The sequence below is a fragment of the Nerophis ophidion genome, linkage group LG07 (assembly GCF_033978795.1).
Source record: "Nerophis ophidion isolate RoL-2023_Sa linkage group LG07, RoL_Noph_v1.0, whole genome shotgun sequence".
Lineage (NCBI taxonomy): Eukaryota > Metazoa > Chordata > Actinopteri > Syngnathiformes > Syngnathidae > Nerophis > Nerophis ophidion.
This window is the reverse complement of record NC_084617.1, coordinates 24,328,848-24,344,073: the sequence shown is the minus strand read 5'-3', so window position 1 is coordinate 24,344,073 and position 15,226 is coordinate 24,328,848. Positions and strand designations below refer to the sequence as shown.

The 15,226-nt window shown below is 37.9% G+C and overlaps 2 long non-coding RNA genes across 3 annotated transcripts in view; one reads left to right on the top strand and one right to left on the bottom strand.

Moving 5' to 3' along the window:
- The window catches only part of LOC133556092 (uncharacterized), a 65,621-nt gene that overhangs the window by 21,538 nt on the left and 28,857 nt on the right, over nt 1-15,226 (bottom strand). The window contains exon 4 of one of the 2 annotated variants that reach the window (XR_009807449.1): nt 13,358-13,509. This is a non-coding gene — a long non-coding RNA (uncharacterized LOC133556092). Of the gene's footprint in view, nt 1-10,541; nt 13,510-15,226 lie in introns of those variants that run through there. The other variant, XR_009807448.1, reaches the window with a different exon arrangement.
- LOC133556095 (uncharacterized) overlaps nt 8,113-15,226 on the top strand; it is a 9,561-nt gene continuing 2,447 nt past the window's right edge. The window contains exons 1-2 of the long non-coding RNA XR_009807451.1: nt 8,113-13,496; nt 13,746-15,226. The exon at nt 13,746-15,226 is cut by the window's right edge and continues 2,447 nt beyond it. This is a non-coding gene — a long non-coding RNA (uncharacterized LOC133556095). The remainder of the gene's footprint in view (nt 13,497-13,745) is intronic.

Sequence of the window (15,226 nt, the reverse complement as noted above, 5' to 3'; positions counted from 1 at the left end):
TAAAATCTCATTTCAAAGTCTTGATTTTCTTTTCACATTTTTGTTCTGGAAAACCTAGAAGAAAGAATGATTGTTCCAATTTGTTATATATTCTAACAAAATGCAGATTGGATTTTAACCTATTCAAAACATGTCATCAAAACCCTAAAATTAATATTAATCAGGAAAAATTACTAATGATCCACAAATAAATGTTTTAATTTTTTCAAAAAGATTCGAATTAGCTAGTTTTTTTTCTTCTTTTTTTCGGTTGAATTTTGAATTTCAAAGAGTTGAAATTGAAGATAAACTATGTTTCAAAGTGGAATTTTCATTTTTCTCCTCTTTTAAGCCGTTCAATTATGTTTTTTTTTTCATCATTTATTCTCTACAAAAAAACGTTCGTAAAAGGAAAAAAAATGTACGACGGAATGACAGACAGAAATACAAATTTTTTTATATACATATATAGAGAGAGATTTATTTATTAAAGGTAACTTGAGCAAATTGGCTATTTCTGGCAATTTATTTAAGTGTGTATCAAACTGGTTGCCCTTCACATTAATCAGTACCCAAGAAGTAGCTCTTGGTTTCAAAAAGGTTGGTGACCCCTGGTTTAGCATGTCTACTTTTTGATAAATGACTTGACTGAAATAAAATAAATTGTGTGCTTTATTGGAGGACATTTAGATGTTAACTGGCTGTTTAGCTTTGCACAAGTAAGCGCCGCAGGGCTGCTCGTATCGCACATAATATCACACAAACACTCCGCAGGACTGCTTGTATCGCACATGATATCAGACACAAGTAAACACGCTGCAGGACTACTTGTATCACACACAAGTAAAAACGCTGCGGGACTGCTTGTATCGCACATGATATCACACACAAGTAAGCACGCTGCAGGACTGCTTGTATCGCACATGATATCATACACAAGTAAAAACGCTGCAGGACTGCTTGTATCTCACATATCGCACACAAGTAGACACGCTGCAGGACTGCTTGTATCACACACAAGTAAAAACGCTGCGGTACAGGTAAACACGCTGCAGGACTGCTTGTATCACTCATGATATCGCACACAAGTAGACACGCTGCAGGACTGCTTATATCGCACATGATATCGCACTCAACTCAACATGCTGCCGGACTGCTTGTATAGGACACGGTATCACGCACAACTAAACACACTGCAGAACTGTGTGTATTGCTTACGATATTGTACAGACATGAACATGCTTCAGGACTGCTTGTATCGCACACGATATCGCACACAAGTAGACACTAAGGGGTCCTTATTGTGTCGCACATGATATCACACTCAATTAAGCGTGCTGCAGGACTGCTTGTATCGCACATGATATCAGACACAAGTAAACACGCTGCAGGACTGTTTGTATCACACGCAAGTAAAAACGCTGCGGGACTGCTTGTATCGCACATGATATCACACAAAAGTAAACACGCTGCAAGATTGCTTATATCTCATATGATGTCGCACACAAGTAGACACGCTGCAGGACTGATTGTATCGCACACAACTAAACACGCTGCAGGACTGCTTGTATCGCTTACAATATTATACAGACATAAACATGCTGCAGGACTGCTTGTATCGCACATGATATCGCACACAAGTAAACACGAAGGGGTCTTGATTGTGTCGCACATGATATCACACAAAAGTAAGCGTGCTGCAGGACTGCTTGTATTGCACATGATATCACACAAGTAAGCGTGCTGCAGGACTGCTTGTACCCCACATGATATCACACACAAGTAAACACGCCCAACACTCCTTGTATCGCACACAATGTCGCACACAGCTAAACACACTGCAGGACTGCTTGTATCGCACATGATATCACACAAAGTAAACACGCTGCAAGATTACTTGTATCTCACATGATATCGCACACAAGTAGACACGCTGCAGGACTGATTGTATCGCACACAACTAAACATGCTGCAGGACTGCTTGTATTTCACATGATATATACGTGCTGCTTGTATCGCACGTAATATCACACATTTCATGTAAGATAATCATCACTTACATTTTCATGATATCAAACTAATATCCGATGCCAGTATTTGATGGAAACACTATGACAGGTGTTTCCTGAGTGTGTTGACAGTGTGGTACTGTACTAAATATTTGACTGTACCTCTTCTATTATTATACCAAGATTACATCATCATTTTTCATGTTCGCTGTTGACGTAGCCAAGATGGCAGCTATTGAAGGTGGTAAGTGTCCTTCACTGCACACTCAGTTTTTTGATTACGACATTCAAGTACTCACACTTTACTGCATTTTCACCTGCTTTTCAGTGTGAGTACACTTGGTATGTACTTATTGACTGAGTGTACACAGGTACAACTACGGAAACACACGTAGTTTTCCTACAATAATGCAATACAATACAATAATAAAGTACAATAATACAATACTATACATTAATACAATACAGTACAATGATATAATACAGTACAATAATACAATGATACATTACAATAGTGTAATACAATGGAGTACAATAACTCAATACAGTAATACAGTACAACAATACAATGGAGTACAATAACACAATACAATAATACAGTACAACAATATAATACAGTACACCAATGCAGTACAATAATACAATACGATACATTACAACAATACAGTACAATAATACAATATGGTACAATATTATAATACAATACAATAATACAAGAGAGTACAATAACACAGTAGACTGATACAATACTATACAATACAACAATATAATACAGTACAATATTATAATACAATACGAGTACAATACACTAATTCAGTACTATGCAATAATACAATACAAAAATATAATGCAATATTACAAAACAATAATGCAACACAGTACAATAAAACAGTACAGCAATCATTCAATAATACAATACAATAATGAAATTCAATAATACAGTACAAAAATACAATGCAATATAATACAGTACAATAATACAGTACTGCATTACAATACAACAATACAGTACAATAATACAACATAGTACAATTATATACTACAATACAATAGAATACAATAATACAGTACACTAATACAATACTATACAATACAACAATATAATACAATACAATATTATAATACAATACAATAGAGTACAATAACAATACACTAATACACTACTATACAACAATATAATACAATATTACAATACAATAATGCAATACAGTACAATAAAACAATACAATACAACAGTACAGTAATACAATTCAACAATAAAATACAATAATTCAATACAATAATCCAGTACAAAAAATACAATACAATATTAATAATTTCATCGGTCATTAAAGTTCCTTTTAAAGACTGTTTGCTGTCTTCTTGATTTTTCACCTTTCTTCCAAGACGTTGGCGGCAAAGAAAGCTGCCAGCATAAGAAGTCACATGACTGGGGTTAGCTGAAGGTTTAAAGTGCTCAAGTGATGCAAGGCCGGGGCTTTAGTCGCTCCTGGTGGCTCTCCTGGAGACGCTCTCCATGGCAACGTGTGGCGCTCTCCCAGCGTCTGGTGACCCTCAGCGCTCAGATAACAGGCCACCCGTCATGTTCACATCCACATCCACGTGCCAGACACCGGCCTCTCAGAAACCACATGTTAATGCTAATGCTAACGTCAAGTCAGCAAAAGTATTGTGAGCAAGTGAAGTGTGGAGGACAAAGTGATGATCTTGCAGATTCCACTTTTGTAAAAACTATTTCTGAATGCCATCCATCCATTTTCTACCGCTTATTCCCTTTCGGGGTATTTCTGAACGCATCCTTGTGGAAACTCTTCCACACCAAACTCCACCAAGCACTTCTTTTATTCAACTCCTTTGTTGGAGACACACACTTTTACTAAATGTATTTTACCACCTACTGACCATGCCAACTTCAGAAAAACTTCACTTTTATTCATCCATTCATTCATTCATGCATTCATCCATTCATTCGTCCATCAATCCATTCATTTCTGTATCCATCCATTCATGCATGCCTTCATCATCTATACATGCATTCATCCATTAACTCGTGCATTCATGCATGCATTCATCCATTAATATGTGCATCAATTCCATCCATCCATCCATGTTCTACCGCATTCATCCATTGTGTGCATTATTTTATTAAACTATGCATTAATTGGCCAATTACTATATTCATCCTTCAATGCATGCATGCATTTAGCCATTTGTCGAACCATCCATCCATTCATTCATCCATTTGTGCATGCATTCATCCATTTATTAGTTTATTCATTCCTTAATGTCTGCATTAATCAATTCTTTCTTGTATCCATTCATTAATACATCCATCCATCCAAGAATCCATCAAATAATCAGTCCATTAATTCATCCATTCATACATGTATCCTTCCATGCATTCATTTGTGCATTAATGCACTTGTGCATGCATTCATCCATCCATTTGTGCATCGATTCATTAATTCATCCGTCCAAGACTTCATCTATTCATTTCATGCATGCATTCATTCATTCATCCAGGAACGCATCATCTATTCATTCATTTATTCATTCATGCAGTACATCCCGTACAGTAGTTAGTGTTGTGCCGGCCAACATTTACAACATGGCAGGATACGATGTGGGCGGAGTCTACGTGTGTGTTGGTGGGATTTTTATGTGTGATGTCATAAAGAGGAGGAGTCAATCACAGTCTAGTAATGAAGTTCAAGTCACTTTTTAAGTCTTTGTGTTTTAAGTGTTAACGTGTATTTAATGTGTGTTTAAGTGTATTTGATTTGTGCATGTGTGTTTAAGTGTGTTTTATCTGTGTTGTGTGTATTTTCATGTGTGTGTTAAGTGTTTTTGTGTGTTTAAATGTGTTGAGTATGTGTTGATGTGTGTTTAAGTTCATTTTAACTGTTTTGTGTTTGTTCATGTCTGTTATTTTTGTGTTTAAGTGTGTGTATCCTGTGTTTTGTGTATATTCATGTGTGTGTTTAAGTGTTTAGTGTGTGTTGATGTGTGTGCTGTTATGTGTTTCATCTGTGTTTTGTGCGTTAAGTGTGTTTCAATCAATCAATCAATGTTTACTTATATAGCCCTAAATCACTAGTGTCTCAAAGGGCTGCACAAACCACCACGACATCCTCGGTAGGCCCACATAAGGGCAAGGAAAACTCACACCCAGTGGGATGTCGGTGACAATGATGACTATGAGAACCTTGGAGAGGAGGAAAGCAATGGATGTCGAGCGGGTCTAACATGATACTGTGAAAGTTCAATCCACAATGGATCCAACACAGTCGCGAGAGTCCAGTCCAAAGCGGATCCAACACAGCAGCGAGAGTCCCGTTCACAGCGGAGTCAGCAGGAAACCATCCCAAGCGGAGGCGGATCAGCAGCGCAGAAATGTCCCCAGCCAATACACAGGCAAGCAGTACATGGCCACCGGATCGGACCGGACCCCCTCCACAGGGGAGAGTGGGACATAGAAGAAAAAGAAAAGAAACAGCAGATCAACTGGTCTAAAAAGGGAGTCTATTTAAAGGCTAGAGTATACAAATGAGTTTTAAGGTGAGACTTAAATGCTTCTACTGAGGTGGCATCTCGAACTGTTACCGGGAGGGCATTCCAGAGTACTGGAGCCCGAATGGAAAACGCTCTATAGCCCGCAGACTTTTTTTGGGCTTTGGGAATCACTAACAAGCCGGAGTCCTTTGAACGCAGATTTCTTGCCGGGACATATGGTACAATACAATCGGCAAGATAGGATGGAGCTAGACCGTGTAGTATTTTATACGTAAGTAGTAAAACCTTAAAGTCACATCTTAAGTGCACAGGAAGCCAGTGCAGGTGAGCCAGTACAGGCGTAATGTGATCAAACTTTCTTGTTCTTGTCAAAAGTCTAGCAGCCGCATTTTGTACCAACTGTAATCTTTTAATGCTAGACATGGGGAGACCCGAAAATAATACGTTACAGTAGTCGAGGCGAGACGTAACAAACGCATGGATAATGATCTCAGCGTCTTTAGTGGACAGAATGGAGCGAATTTTAGCGATATTACGGAGATGAAAGAAGGCCGTTTTAGTAACGCTTTTAATGTGTGCCTCAAAGGAGAGAGTTGGGTCGAAGATAATACCCAGATTCTTTACCGTGTCGCCTTGTTTAATTGTTTGGTTGTCAAATGTTAGAGTTGTATTATTAAATAGAGTTCGGTGTCTAGCAGGACCGATAATCAGCATTTCCGTTTTTTTGGCGTTGAGTTGCAAAAAGTTAGCGGACATCCATTGTTTAATTTCATTAAGACACGCCTCCAGCTGACTACAATCCGGCGTGTTGGTCAGCTTTAGGGGCATGTAGAGTTGGGTGTCATCAGCATAACAGTGAAAGCTAACACCGTATTTGCGTATGATGTCACCTAGCGGCAGCATGTAGATGCTGAAGAGTGCAGGGCCAAGGACCGAACCCTGGGGAACTCCACACGTTACCTTAACGTAGTCCGAGGTCACATTGTTATGGGAGACACACTGCATCCTATCAGTAAGATAAGAGTTAAACCAAGACAGGGCTAAGTCTGACATACCAATTCGTGTTTTGATACGTTCTAATAAAATATTATGATCGACGGTATCGAAAGCAGCGCTAAGATCGAGGAGCAGCAACATAGATGACTCATCAGAATCCATCGTTAGCAATAGATCATTAGTCATTTTTGCGAGGGCTGTCTCCGTGGAGTGATTTGCTCTGAAACCGGATTGAAAGGTTTCACATAGATTGTTAGACGCTAAGTGTTCATTTAACTGCTCCGCAACAATTTTTTCAAGGATTTTTGAAATAAAGGGAAGGTGAGACACCGGTCGGTAGTTTACCATGAGGTCAGGATCGAGGTTAGGTCTTTTAAGAAGAGGATGAATAACCGCTTTTTTGAATGCTAGGGGAACAGTGCCCGAGGAGAGTGATAAGTTTGTAATATTTAGCACTGATGGACCTAATAATACAAAGAGCTCCTTGATCAGTTTCCCAGGAAGAGGGTCAAGTAAGCATGTTGTCTGTTTTATTCCATTTACACGTTGTAACAATTCCTCTAATGTTATTTCCTCAAAACGAGAGAAACTATTTTGGAGGGCAGTATCCGCCATATATACCATCGTATCAGTGTTAATAGAACCCCGTTGTAGTTGGGACGCATTGTCTTTAATCTCCTTTCTAATTACTTCAATTTTCTTACTAAAGAATTGCATAAAGTCATCAGCTGAGTGGGTGGAGCTACTGGAAGGGGTCCCTTGTTGGGTTAGCGATGCTACCGTACTAAACACAAATTTAGGATCGTTTTTATTACGGTGGATGAGATTTGAGTAATATTTAGCTTTAGCTGAGGTAAGCATGCGTTTATAAGTTATTAAACCATCACTCCATGCTTGATGGTGCACCTCAAGTTTAGTCGTGCGCCATTTGCGTTACAGCTTTCTGCATAATAATTTCTGAGCTCTAGTTTCTTCTGTAAACCACGGGGTGCGCTTTTTTGGAGCCTTTTTTAACTTTAGCGGTGCTATGTTATCAATGGTTTCGCGCAGGGTGTCGTTAAAGTTGTTAGTGAGGTTATCAATAGAGCCCACATACTTTGGGAATGGTGCCATAACCGAGGGCAGTAGGTCAGCAAGAGTTGTCGTTGTGGCCGTATTAATGTTGCGGCTGCTATAGCAGTTATTATTATTATTAGTTTGACGAACATGCGTCTGAACCTCGAATTTTATAAGGTAATGATCGGACAATACTTTAGTATACGGGAGTATCGTAACTTTGGAGACGGTGAAACCCCTGACAAGCACTAGGTCTATCGTATTACCGTTGCGATGCGTGGGTTCATTTATTATTTGTGTGAGACCACAGCTATCAATTACAGTCTGGAGCGCTACGCATGGTGGGTCCGATGGGGTATTCATATGGATATTAAAGTCCCCCATTATGATTATATTATCAGCGTGTGTCACTAGATCAGCAACGAACTCTGAGAATTCATTGATAAAGTCCGAATAGGGCCCTGGGGGGCGGTAGATAACAGCCAGGTGTAGAGGCAGCGGTGTGACAGACTTCATAGTAAGCACCTCAAACGATTTATATTTATTATTTATGTTAGGACTAAGGTTAAAGTTTTCGTTGTATATTAGTGCGACCCCTCCACCCCTTTTAAGCGGACGGGCAATATGCGCATGTGTAAAGTTAGGAGGACATGCCTCATTTAGCGCAAAAAAGTCGTTTGGTTTAAGCCAGGTTTCACTGAGACCGATGACGTTAAGATTGTTGTCTCTGATAATATCATTAACTAATAACGTTTTGGGAGACAATGATCTTATGTTTAAAAAACCTATATTATATGTTTAATCTGTGTTTTGTGTGTTAAGTGTGTTTCAGTGTGTTTAATCCGTGTTTTGTGTATGTTCTTGTGGATGTTTAAGGTTGTTCAAACGTGTTTGTGTTTTTAATTGTGTTTATGTGTGTTTAAGAGTTTTTATCTTTGTTTTGTGTCGGTTTTTGTGTGTTTAAGTGTGATTGTGTGTTTAACTGACATTTTGTGTTTATGTGTGTGCTTTGTGATTTCTATCTGTGTTTTGTGTATGTTCATGTGTTTGTAATTGCCTGTTTAAGTGTGTTTTAGTATGTGTTAAAGGTTGTGTTACTTTGCATTTAAGTGTGTTTTGTGTATGTACTTGTGTGTGTTGATGTGTGTTGTTTGTGTGTTTATTTTGTGTTTAAGTGTGTTTTATCTGTGTTCTCTGAATGTCATTGTGTTTTATCTGTGTTCTCTGTATGTCCTTGTGTGTTATTGTGTGTTTTATCTGTGTTCTCTGTATGTCCTTGTGTGTTTGTGTGTAATTGTTCGCTTGTGTTTTTATTTTGTGTTTGTGTGTGTTTAAGTGTGTTTTATCTGTGTACTGTGTATGTCCTTGTGTGAATGTGTGTTTAGTGTGTGTTATTGTTTGTTTGTGTGTTTAAGTGTGTTCCATATGTGTTGTGTGTTCGTTCATGTGTGTTTTTGTGTGTTTGATGTGTTTTGTGTATGTTGATGTGCATGTTGGTGTGTTTAAGTGGAATTAGTGTGTGTTTAAGTGAGTGTGTTTCTTTGTTGTTTGTACTTCTGTGTTTAAATGTGTGTTTTTGTGTCTGAGTTTACCTGTGTTTTGGGTTTGTTCACGTGTGTATTAGTGTGTGTTTTATGTATTTTTACTGTGTGTTAAGTGAGTTGGTTTTGTGTTCGTGTATGTTCATGTATGTTTAAGTGTATTGCGTTGTATGTGTGTTTTGTTTGTTTGTTCATGTTGTGTGTTTAAGTGGGTTTTGTGTATGATTGAGTTTTTCATTTGTGTTTTGTGTACAATTTAAGTGTTTTTTTAAGGTGTTTAGTGTGTCTATGTGTGTGTTTTATCTGTGTTTTGTGTACGTTCATATGTCTAAGTGTGTTTAGTGTGTGTTGATGTGTCTAAGTGTGTTTTGTCTGTGTTTTGTGTATGTTCTTATGTGTGTTTATTATGTTTTATGTGTGTTTTGTGTACGTTCTTATGTGTTTTTAGTATTTTTATGTGTGTTTTGTGTATGTGCATGTGTGTGAAGTGTTTTTCTGTTTAAATGTGTTAAGTGTGTGTTCATGTGTTTAAGTGTTTAAATGTGTTTCGTTTGTTCGTGTGTGTTATTGTTTGTTTTAGAGTTTTGTGTGTTTAAGTGTGTTTTATCTGTGGGCTCATGTGGGTTAAGTAGGTGTGTTGAGTGTTTATGTGTAAGTGTCTTTCGTGTGTGTTTATGTGTGTGTTTAAGTGTTTTATCTGTGTTGTGTGTTTGTTCATCCATCCATTTTCTACACCTTCTCCCTTTTTCCTGTGTGTGTTATTGTGTGTTTAAGTGTTTGTGTGTTTCAGCGTATTTAGAGTGTGTTTGTGTGTGTTTTACCTATTTTTGTGTGTGTTCATATGTGTGTTTTTGTGTGTTAATGTGTGTTTAAGTGTGTTTTACCTGTTTTGTGTATGTTCATGTTTGTGTTTAAGTCTGTGAGTTTGTGTCTGTTGATGTGTGTGTTTAGTGTGTGTTAAAGTGTTTTTGTGTTTTAATGTGAGTCTGATTGATTTATAATTTGTTTAAGTGTATTTTATCTGTGTTTTGTGTACATTCATGTGTGTGTGGTTTTCTGTGTGTTATTGTGTGTTGATGTGTTAGTGCGTCTTGCAGCATGTGCACCATCCAGTGTGTCGGCAAGTGTTGTGTTGCAAGTTGGTCATGTGTGTGCTTATGTGTTAATGTGTGTTTGCGTGTTAAGTGTGTGTTTGTGTGTTAGTGTGTGTGTGTGTTTTGTCTGTGTTATTGTGTTAAGTGTAGTTTGCGTGTGTTTATGTTTCGAGATGGTTGGTATGTGTTAATTGTGGGGTTGTGCGTGTCCGTGTGTGTTTAGTGTTTTGGTGTGTGTCTGTGCATCTTACTGCGTGTGCATCGTCCAGTGTGTCAGCAATGTTGAATTGGATGTTGGTTGTGTGTGTGTGTGTGTTTTGTATGTGTTGATTTGTGTTTAAGTGTGTCTAATCTGTGTTTTGTGTATGTTATTGTGTGTTTAAGTGTTTTTGTTCGTTTATTGTGTGTTCATATGTATTTAAGTTGGTTTTCTGTGTTTCGTGTACATTCTTGTGTGTGTTGTTTTATTGTGTTGTTGTATTTAGTGTCTGTTCATGTGTGTTAATATGTGTTAGTGCATCTCGGCGCATGTGCATCATCCAGTGTGTCGGTGAGTGTTGTGTTGCATGTTGGTCGTGTGTGTGTTTTGTCTGTGTTTGTGTATTTAAGTGTGTTTCGTATATGTTTATGCTTGTGTTGATGTGTGTTTAAGTGTGCTTTTATCTGTGTTATGTGTATATGTCCATGTGCATGTTATTGTGTATATAAGGGTTTTTGTGTGTTTAATCTGTGTTTTGTGTACGTTCTTGTGTGTGTGTATGTGTGTTATTACTGTGGGTTTATGATTGATTAAGTGTGTTTATCTGTTTTGTTAATGCTCATTATATGTTTGTGCGTTTAAGTGTGTTTTTGTGTGTTTTTACATTTTTTGTGTACGTTCTTGTGGGTGTTGTTTTGTGTGTTTTTGTGTGCGTTGACATGTATTTTGTGTATGTTCTTGTGTGTGTTGTTCTGTATCTGTGTGTGTGTTTTTGTGTGTCAGTATGTGTCAATCCATCTTGCAGCATGTATGGTGTGTGTGTGTGCTTGTGTCTGTTTATGTGTTAAGAGTGTGTTTCCTGTGTGCTGATGTGTGTTAGTGTGTGTTTTTGTGTTAGGTGTTTTTTTGTGTTTACGTTGAGTGTGTGTGTGTTTTAATGTGTGTCTAAGTGTGTTTTTTTTCTGTTTTGTGTATGTTCCTGTGTGTGTTTAGTGTGTGTCTAATTGTGTTTCATCTCTGTTTTTTGTACGTTTTTGTGTGTATATATGTTTAAGTGTGTTTTCTGTATTTTGTGTACATTCTTGTGTGTGTTGGTTTGTGTTTGTGTGTTTAGTGTGTGTTTATTTGTGTTAATATGTGTCAGAGCATATTGCAGCATGTGCATCATCCAGTGTGTCGGCGAGTGTTGTGTTGCATGTTGGTCGTGTGTGTGTGTTGAGTGTGTGTTTACTGTGTGTTGATGTGTGTTTTTGTGTTAGGTGTGTTTATGTTTGTGTGTGTTGTGACTTTTATTGTGTGTTAATGTGTGTTTAGTGTGTTAGTGTGTGTCGGTGCATCTTGCTACATGTGAATTGTCCAGTGTGTCAGCGACTGTTGTGTGTGTGTTTGCGTGTGTGTGTGTGTGTGTTCCTGTGTGTGTTTAAGTGTGTTTAGTGAGTGTTTAAGTGTTTAGTGTATGTCTTATTGTGTTTTATTTCTGTTTTGTGTACGTTATTGTGTGTTGATATGTTTTTAACTGTGTTTTCTGTGTTTTGAGTACGTTTTTGTGTGTGTTTGTGTGTTTAGTTTGTGTTTAGTGTGTTAATATGTGTCAGCGCATCTCGCAGCATGTCCATCATCCAGTGTGTCGGAGAGCGTTGTGTTGAATGTTTGCCGTGCTTGTGTGTGTTAGTGTGTTTACTGTGTGTTGATGTGTGTTTTTGTGTTTTGTGTGTGTTAATGATTATGTGTGTGTTGTGGCTATTAGTGTGTGTTAATGTGTGTTTAGTGTGTTAGTGTGTGTCGGTGCATCTTGCTACGTGTGAATTGTCCAGTGTGTCCGCAAGTGTTGTGTTGCATGTTGGGTGTGTGTGTGTGTGTGTGTGTTTGTGTTCCTGTGTGTGTTTAAGTGTGTTTAGTGAGTGTTTAAGTGTTTAGTGTATGTCTTATTGTGTTTTATTTCTGTGTTGTGTACGTTATTGTGTGTTGATATGTTTTTAACTGTGTTTTCTGTGTTTTGTGTATGTTCTTGTGTGTGTTTGTGTGTTAAGTGTGTGTTTAGTGTGTTAATATGTGTCAGCCCATCCCCGCAGCATGTCCATCATCCAGTGTGTCAGAGAGCGTTGTGTTGAATGTTTGCCGTGCTTGTGTGTGTTAGTGTGTTTACTGTGTGTTGATGTGTGTTTTTGTGTTAAGTGTGTTTTGTGTGTGTTAATGTTTATGTGTGTTGTAGCTATTAGTGTGTGTGAATGTGTGTTTAGTGTGTTAGTGTGTGTCGGTGCATCTTGCTACGTGTGAATTGTCCAGTGTGTCCCCAAGTGTTGTGTTGCATGTTGGGTGTGTGTGTGTGTGTTCCTGTGTGTGTTTAAGTGTGTTGAGTGAGTGTTTAAGTGTTTAGTGTATGTCTTATTGTGTTTTATTTCTTTTTTGTGTACGTTATTGTGTGTTGATATGTTTTTAAGTGTGTTTTCTGTGTTTTGTGTACGTTCTTGTGTGTGTTTGTGTGTTTAGTGTGTGTTAATGTGTCAGCGCATCTTTCAGCATGTCCATCATCCAGTGTGTCGGCGAGTGTTGTGTTGCATGTTTGTCGTGATTCTGTGCTAGTGTGTTTACTGTCTGTTGATGTGTGTTAGTGTGTGTTTTTGTGTTAGGTTTGTTTTGTGTGTGTTAATGTTTATGTGTGTGTTGTGACTGTTACTGTGTGTTAATGTGTGTTCAGTGTGTTAGTGTGTGTCGGTGCATCTTGCTATGTGTGTATCTTCCAATGTGTCAGCCAGTGTTGTGTTGCATGTTGGGTGTGTGTGTGTGTGTGTGTGTGTGTGTGTGTGTGTGTGTGTGTGTGTGTGTGTGTGTGTGTGTGTGTGTGTGTGTGTGTGTGTGTGTGTGTCCGTGAGAAGAACACTCGGGTGCAGGAGGCCTCTGCAGTATTCTTGTGCCTTCCTGTTTAATCACATTTGCGGAGCTTCCCAAAACGCGGAGGAGGCAGATGACCTGGAGTCGGGCGCTCATATGCTCACTGGTCACATCTCTTCCCACGTGGCCACGCCCCCTCAGGACTGTGCCGCTCCTGGCTGTCTGTCACCGCTCAGCTCCAACTCCGGAAAGGATCCAGCTCCGGGTTTTGTGCGAGGTTTGTTCCCTTGCTGGAAAGTAGGTCAGTGTTTGCTTTGTATTATTCAGCAAGTGAGGTGCACAGTGACACACACACACACACACACACACACACACACACACACACACACTTACCTCAAAGACCCCTACAGTCCACCGGCAGCACAACACGTAAGGTCCGGGTCACAACGACCCACTTTGACCAGAAGTCCTCGCAGCCATCTAATGCTGACACTATTTTTACCACCCCGCTTTTTTCTGTCAACAGATCAGCACAGCCTGGATCTTACCTGGAATGTCAGCCTCTTACGTAACACACACTTTTTTGGGCCTCCGTCTGAGCACACACACACACACACACACACACACACACACACACACACACACACACAGACACACACTCCTGTATTTGTGACCTTCTTGAGACCCGAGAAAAAAGCCTACCTCTTTAGAACCACGCTTCCTAGGTATATAAAGATGTGTATTTACAACATTAATAATATATACACATACTATGCAAGTATAAAATAGCTTGTTGTGAAAAATGAGTTGGAATTTCACAAAAAAAAAGGTCAAAATTTCACAAGAAAAACTGAACATTTTGGCAGTATTATAATAAAAGACGTCACTTTACTCAACAAAAGTCAAAATTGACAAGAAAAACAACATCTGTGCAATATTGTGATAAAAGTTGACATTTTATTAAATAATAGTCACAATTTTACAATAGAAGCTTGAAATTTAGGCAATTTTATAAAAAGAGCCGTAATTTTGTTTGACAAAAGTCACAATTTTATAAGAAAACTTTAAAATGTTGGCAATGTTATAACAATAATTGGAATTTTACTTGGCAAAATTATGACAAAAGTCATCATTTTACTCAAAAAATGTCACTATTTTATAAAAAAAAAAAAAAAAAAAATAGGCAATAATGTGATAAAAGTCAGAATTTCAAATAAAAAAGTAATAATTCATGAGAAAATTTGCAATATTACGGAAACAGAAAGAATATGAGAAGTTGTTCCCATTTTTATAAGAAAGAAGTCGACAGATTGTGAGAAAAAGACTGCTTGTAGTTTGTTTGTTTCTCCCGAATTTTTTGTTTGTAATTGGTTTTTAATCTTCATTATTTATTTCAAGTTATTACAGTACCTCTCTATAGAATTTTTTTTAATTTTTTATTTATTTTTTTTTTTTTAACGAAGGGGGCACATTTCAATTTTTGATAGACACTTGTTATTTCATATGTTGACCAGACAGGTAGCACTTCAAATATTTTTAACACACACTTGTTATTTCATATGTTGACCAGAGGAGAGCACTTCTAAAACAGACACACAGTCAATTTGAAAAATCCCTCCTTTTTGGGACCACCCTCATTTTGATAGATATCACCAGATGGGGTGCAAATGAGACATTCTGTATTAGATGCAATGCTTTTCCGTATTGGAACCATGATTTATGTCCTCACTTGTTCACACCTCCTCATATGGAAGGTACTTTTCCTAGATGTCTCAAGAATGGTATAATTACAAGAACACACACGCACACACATTCTTGTATTTGTTACCTTCTTGAGACCTGAGAAAAAAGCCTACCACTTTAGGACCACCCTTTCTAGATGTATAAAGATGTGTATTTACAACATTAATAATATATACATACTATGCAAATATAAAAAAACGCTTGTGAAAAATGACTTGGAATTTCACACAAAAAAGGTCAAAATTTCACAAGAAAAACTGAACA